This window comes from Octodon degus, unplaced genomic scaffold (genome assembly GCF_000260255.1).
Source record: "Octodon degus isolate 3935 unplaced genomic scaffold, OctDeg1.0 scaffold00022, whole genome shotgun sequence".
NCBI lineage: Eukaryota > Metazoa > Chordata > Mammalia > Rodentia > Octodontidae > Octodon > Octodon degus.
This window is the reverse complement of record NW_004524598.1, coordinates 4,702,556-4,709,204: the sequence shown is the minus strand read 5'-3', so window position 1 is coordinate 4,709,204 and position 6,649 is coordinate 4,702,556.

Below are 6,649 nucleotides of genomic sequence, written 5' to 3'. Positions count from 1 at the left end.
TATGCAGTCATTTTATGTACATAACTCCTTCAAATTTTATTAACCCCTCATACATTTTAACTTAAATACCAAACCAATGATGAGAATGTATATATTATTAAATTTCTGATCTAATTTCTTTTAGGTTGACTCAATTCTTTTAGACCCAAAGGTTTATTCTGATGACAGACTCCAAGGAAGTAATAATCCCGTAACTAAGAAAATACTTCACGGCCTTTAACACAGAAAGAGTTCACTTGGATCACTGATAGACTGAAGTCATTTTTAGTTAATTCATCTTCATAATGTAAAGCAAACATTATAAGAAATCACTGAGATTTGATTTAATCCCCTGAATGGAAATGGTTAGTTCTGAATTTAGAGTTAAAACAGGACTCAAAGTAATGTTTAAGCACTGTAAAAAACTGACTGCTTTCATAAATATGATCATGAAAGATAAAAACTGTGTTCTAACTAAATGCAATTCTATTTGTGGAAGCACCTACACAGTTCCTGGCATGCAGTAGGTTTTCATTTAGCGATAATTATAGTTATTAGCAGAAATGAAAGGAGACCAAGTCCTTCAGGAATCTTAAACCCTTTTCCCATAGCCTTTTTCTTCTTACAAACCTCAGGCACTTTATCCTGCGCAATTCAACATCTTTCCATTTGTCACATGCAAAGTGCATTTTCCAAAGTAGGAGAGAAGTGAACAATCAGAAACCCTGTGTGCCATGTTCGTATAGATGCATGTTCTGGAGAAGACCCTGACCTCACATTATTAGCTTATCAGCTACCCGTAGCCACAACTTTTTTTTTTTTTAAACTAATTCTAGAGGTCATATTTATTGCTGGTCACCACCAAATATGTGATAAAAATTTAGGAAATTTTCTGTTTGATGACACGTGGCTCCAAAGCAGTCTAGTATACCTCGAGTCATTTATCGGCAAAGATAATGAAATACATTGTGTGTGTGTGTGTGTGTGTGTGTGTGTGTGTGTGTAGCCAAGGACAAATGGTCAAGATTACAATGATTCTCTTCTTGGTACACCTCAAAACTAGGGAAAAGAGAACATAGAGGCAAGAATAAGTTCAAAAATAGGTATGAAACTTACTCTCTTTCATAATTCAATGTCTTTCACTAAACAGAAACCAACTTTGACGTAGCAACAAACCCTCAGAGGAGCTCTTTGCTGCTGCTTCCCCTACACAAAGCTGTGTTCTTCCAAGCCTGAGTACTTGGTGTTGAAGTCCACACTGGAGGCCAGGTCAGGAAGGGGCCCTGAGAAAGGACCCATGGCTAGAAGTAACGGCTTACAAGGTCTTTCTGCACCTCAGCTGATTCTTGCTGAGGGTGGGTGTTCGAGGCATAAGCCTCACAATAATGCTACTGGCTCTCGGTGCTTTTCCGGCTTGGTTTCCTGTCCCAGACAAAAGGAGGGTGAGATCTGGATTTACTTCCTTCTTGCTCTCCCTGCCGAGGCAGATGGCTTAACACTCTTCTTTCAAGGATTCAGAGCCCATAATATTCCTAATAACTCCACATACTTGTTTGCATTTCCCATGTTACATATAAATGTCAGAAGCAATGACTTGCAGCCGCCTTTAATCTCGTGGCAGCTTTATTATCATTGGTTGGCTGAACTTCAAGTAAAGTTATGACAGTGGCGAAGTTCTGCACACTGTAGCACATATTTTGGTAATTAGGTAAAAGAGGAAGAGCTACGTTTAGAATGCACAGCTGAAATTATTTGCTAAACACTTAAGATGCTGAGGTATATCACATTCCTCCCAGGACAGCTTTTGAAGGCTGATTTATAAAACACTTCTTTTACCAATTTACCATTTATTTTTCCCTCCCGTTATGCTGTTGCAGCAGCACTTCTGACTTGAAAATGGACGTTCTGATAGTAGAAATGCTACATTTGCAGTAGAAAGGGTGGGGAGTATGGAGTGGCCTAAGAGGCTGTTGTTTCATTTTCTTCTTTTTTTGGCTTTCTCAGCTGCTTGCATCTCTTGCATAAATCTTTAGTACTGGACATTGAGGGTGAATTTTTTTTTTCATGGTTGTGGATCCAAGCCAAGAATTTTTAACCATAGAAAAATTAGTACAAACTGCTTCAATAGAGTTTAGATCCCACATAAGAAATCATTTGGTTTTTACTTTTTTTAAAAAAAAATTTAGTATAGGATCTATAGAGTCTCACTACACATATCAGACTCAAAGTGAGTTTCCTGTTTTCAGCTTCCCAAGTGCTGGGATTACAGGTGTGTGGCACCACGCCCAATCTCAATTGTAATCTCAGAATGCCCTGCTGGGAGGAGTAGGGGTGTGTGGCATGGCACACCAGTGATCATACCCCAGCTGCTGCGCTCGCCTAGGCAGGCGCTTTAGTCTGCTGAGCTATCTGGCCAGCCCTTCATTCGTTTTTTGTTTTTGTTTTTGTTTTTTTTTTTCTAACAAATATTGTTATTAGTAAAGTTCCTACCAACAAGTTCTTATCAACAGTCATTAGTGATGAATTTGTTTTTCTTTTGAGTAAGGTTGAAGCTTTTTTTTTTTAATGCATCTGGCTAAAAAATCATAAACTTTAAAAACTACTTGAAATAATTTTTCCCAGTATGATAGTGAGTTTCAGTGTTAAACTCCTTCATTCAGAATACTTTGTAACCAAAGTCATGAACAATATGAAAGGAATGAAAATCTATGGCTGAAGGGTTGCAGACCTAGTAAGTGTATGGTATACTTTTTTTTGTTTGTTTGTTTTGTGATACCAGGGATTGAGCTCTGGACCCTGAGTTTGCCAGGCAAGCACTTATTCTACTTAGCTATCTCTCTGGCTCTGTATGTTGTATTTTATTTTATTTTTTAAAAAAATTTATTTATTGGTGTGTGTGTGTGTGTGTGTGTGTGTGTGTGTGTCTGTGTGGCCAGCTCAGCCCACCAGGGGGCGGGGCTGGCTGGCATGTGGTGCTGGGGGAGTGAACCGCGGTCCCTGTGCTTTGCTAAGCTTGTTCCAAGTAGGTGCTTTAGACCACTGAGCCATCTCACCAGCCCCTGTATGTTGTATTTTAATAAACCATTTTAAGAACTAAAGTTGGGCTGCTCAGATTTGTAATTAATGATTTTTTTATTACCTGCTATAAACTTTTACTTTTAAAAGTAATAATTTGATTGAAATACATACCATTTTGATATAGTCTCAAACTTTTCTGGAAAGTTAATAGGGCATTAAGGGAAATAAGATCTCAAATTTGCACAGGAAAAATATGTCTACCTGGAGAAGAAATCATTAATTATTTCTTTGTACTCACTATGTAGTCCAGGCTGGCCTCGAACTTGTGGTAATCTTCCTGCCTCAGCCTTCCCAGTGCTGAGATGACAAGCATGTACCACCATGTCCACCCTGCAAGTATTGCCTTGTGCCAAAGTGCTATGCCTTTCATCATTAGGGTGCCATGCCTTTTATCATTAGGAACACAAAGCAGATTGATACCTTTTTCTGCTCCTTTCCCTTGGCTACCTTTTCCCTCTCCCTTCTTTCTCCTTCCCTCTCATATTGATTGTATCTTGGGCTTTAATGCACCATAGATTTAAACCCATTTAACATACATTAAAGATAAAGCAAAATAAATCTAGTTATGAATAAACTAAATGATTAAACCAGAAAATTAACAGGAAGAAATGTGATTCTTATAAAAAGTATGTCATTTTCCAGTACAATTGCTAAGATTCAGCTGTGAACTGACTTTTAGCAGGCTGAAAAGAGATTGCTTACGTGGCTGAACTCTCAATGTGTCCAAGCAGATATACATACCTGTTCTCATAGAATGAGAAGGAAATTTATTTCAAGAGTACTTATAAGGATATAATCCTTCAGATGATCTTGTATCAGTACTGCTTCTTTTAGCTGTTTTTTTGGTTGTTGTTGATTTTTGTTTTTTGGTTTTTTTTGTATTTTAGGGAAGAGTCTACAGGGTATTCTGGGTCTCACTACTAAATCAGACTCATCCTGATCCACTTGTTTACAGCCTCCCAAAATCTGGGATTAGAAGCTGGGATTAGAACCATGCCCACTTTCAATTGCTGTCTCAACATGCCCCGCGGACATGACCGGCACTGTAGACCCGGAGATGAAACCTTGGGCCCCTGCGCCTGCTTGCAGATGCTTTCACCCGCTGATCTATTTGGCTGGCCCTTAGCTATATTTTTGTTAGATATTGAGAAACACTGAATTCTAGATTAGACTTCTATCAAGAACCAAGGCTACAGTGAGTTGACATTGCTATATAGTAAAGATGCTATGATTTAACGTAAGTATTCCAAAGTTGTAATTGTATATTGGCTTCCACCTAAGTAGATTTATTCTAGAAAACCTATTTCTCATATTCAGCTTTACTAACTATGGGATTATTAATAAATAAAAAGACAGAAAGAATAAGCCAATATATGGCCATAAAGATCAACAGTTTTAGAACTATATAAGCTTACATCAAATATTAAATAGCAAATATTTGAATGTAATTTTAACAATATTTTGGAGAAAATTATTCTTATCAATATATACAGAGAAAAATTTAATTTTATTTTCTAGTTTCTAAAACAAGTTTAAATAAACATTTCTACTTATCATACTTTGTTTAAATGACCTTTTGTCAGCTGTTTTATTTTTAATTATTTGACTTTCAAAATAAAGATTAGTACAATGAAAATGCAATAAATATTGATTGTAAATTTATATCAAAAGCAAATATGACACAAGCTCATCACAGATAAGTATTTGATTTCTCTGAAATCCATTTATCTCTAAAGCTTAATCTGGTATTTGTTTTATTATTAAACTCATTAGATATCCAATATGTTTTAAATTAGAAGGCAGAACTAATATGAAAACACTCCTTAGAAGTTAAATGGTCCTGAAAAATTATAAGAATAAGTATGGTCAGTAATTTTAATGCTCAAATATAACCTTGAAAAGCATGTATGTGTTAATGAAGTTTTATTTCTTTAATTCTTCAGAGAGAGAGAAATAAGGGGGGGAGATCCAAGAAAAAAGTCAACTAATACAAATACATGAATTTGGGCAAGAAAATAGAAGTGAAGGGGCTGGGGCAATGGCTCAGTGGAATAAGCACTTCCTTGGCATGTGCAAGGGCCTGAATTCATTCCCTCGTTCTGAAAAAAAGAAAAAGAAAAAAAGAAAAGAAGAAAAGAAAGAAAGAAGAAAATGAAAACAGAAGTGAAATGTAGCCTTATTTTGTGAGGCTTTCACTGGTCACATGGAGAATGTAAATGCTAGAGTATTGCTTCTATTTCATAACCAGGAACTTTGTGTCCAAAGTGCCATAATTAATTTCACAAAAGACACTATTTTATGTGGAGCATTGCTTTCTGATGGGACACTGCACATTCAACATTGTGACTCACACTCTCTCTCTTTTTTTTTTTTTTCAAAATAAACTTCCACAGTTAAAAATAACCAAAGGTCAACTTCTTCACTATATCCATCTCACTAATGAATAACTCACCCAGCCATTGACAGCCTGTAATGAATCCATGAAACCACGTCACATTTTCTGTTTTCCCTTTTTGTACTGGAAATACAGCTGCCAAACACAGCAGGATCAGAGGAATATAACAAAAATAGTTCAGCATCGTATAAGCTAAAGTTCATTTGTATTGTGTCCTTCAACCGCTAACTGCATAAAGGAGATAGAGAAGTAGAGAGGGAAAGAGGCAACCCAGCCACTATCATCAAGGAATTTTCCATTTAGTAGGAAATGGATACTGAGCAGAGGATGCTCAGTGAAGCAAGGGAAATGGAAGCTTAGCGAATATCAACTGTCCACTAGCATTAGTTTTTACGATAGCCTAGTTTCTGACTAAATAACTTTTTTTCTTGTTCAGATATTGAGCTTATCTGCTTTAAGGGGCCCACTCCAACCCAAGCACTAGTATTTTGAATCACTGTGATTCTCAAAGTAACATCATATCTTTGATGCTCTAAAACTATTTATTTTGAATGGTTCTTTACAAATTTTACTCATGGTACAAAAGTAAGCCATGTGTTGGTGCAGAGAAACACATAGCTTATGGCCTGTAACAGCAAAAGAACCAAGCGAAGTGAAAAGAAGTAGAAACTATTTTTTCACTGTGAAAGAAGGGAGAAAAGAAAGAAGGAAGTAAAATCATATATGTATAAACACAGGATAGCTTGGTTAATTGTGTTGCTGATTTCCACTGGCCTATTGTAAGGAACAGTTATTGCTTGATTTTTCTTTTCTTTTCTTTTCTTTCCTTTTCCTTCTATGTATCTTGGGCAGGGTCTCGCTAACTAGCTCAGACTAGTGATCCTCCTGTCTCAGCCTCCCCAGCACTGGGATTACAGGGGTGCTCCACCATGCCCAGTCCTGCTGGTGGCTCAGCATGCCCAGGGGCAGGGCTGGTGTAGTGTGTGGTGCCAGGGGAACCCCAGTCCCTGTGCTTGCCTAAGCATGTGCTTAGTTGGCTGAGCCATCTCGCAGGTACTCTTTTATTTATTTATTTATTTTTTGATCAGTTTTGAATACTGTGTGTAGTATTCTGAAAAACAAGTTTGAAGACAACCATATGCAATATAACAATCATTGTTGAATTCCACTCACTCTGTTTAGTGAAATTACGTATCA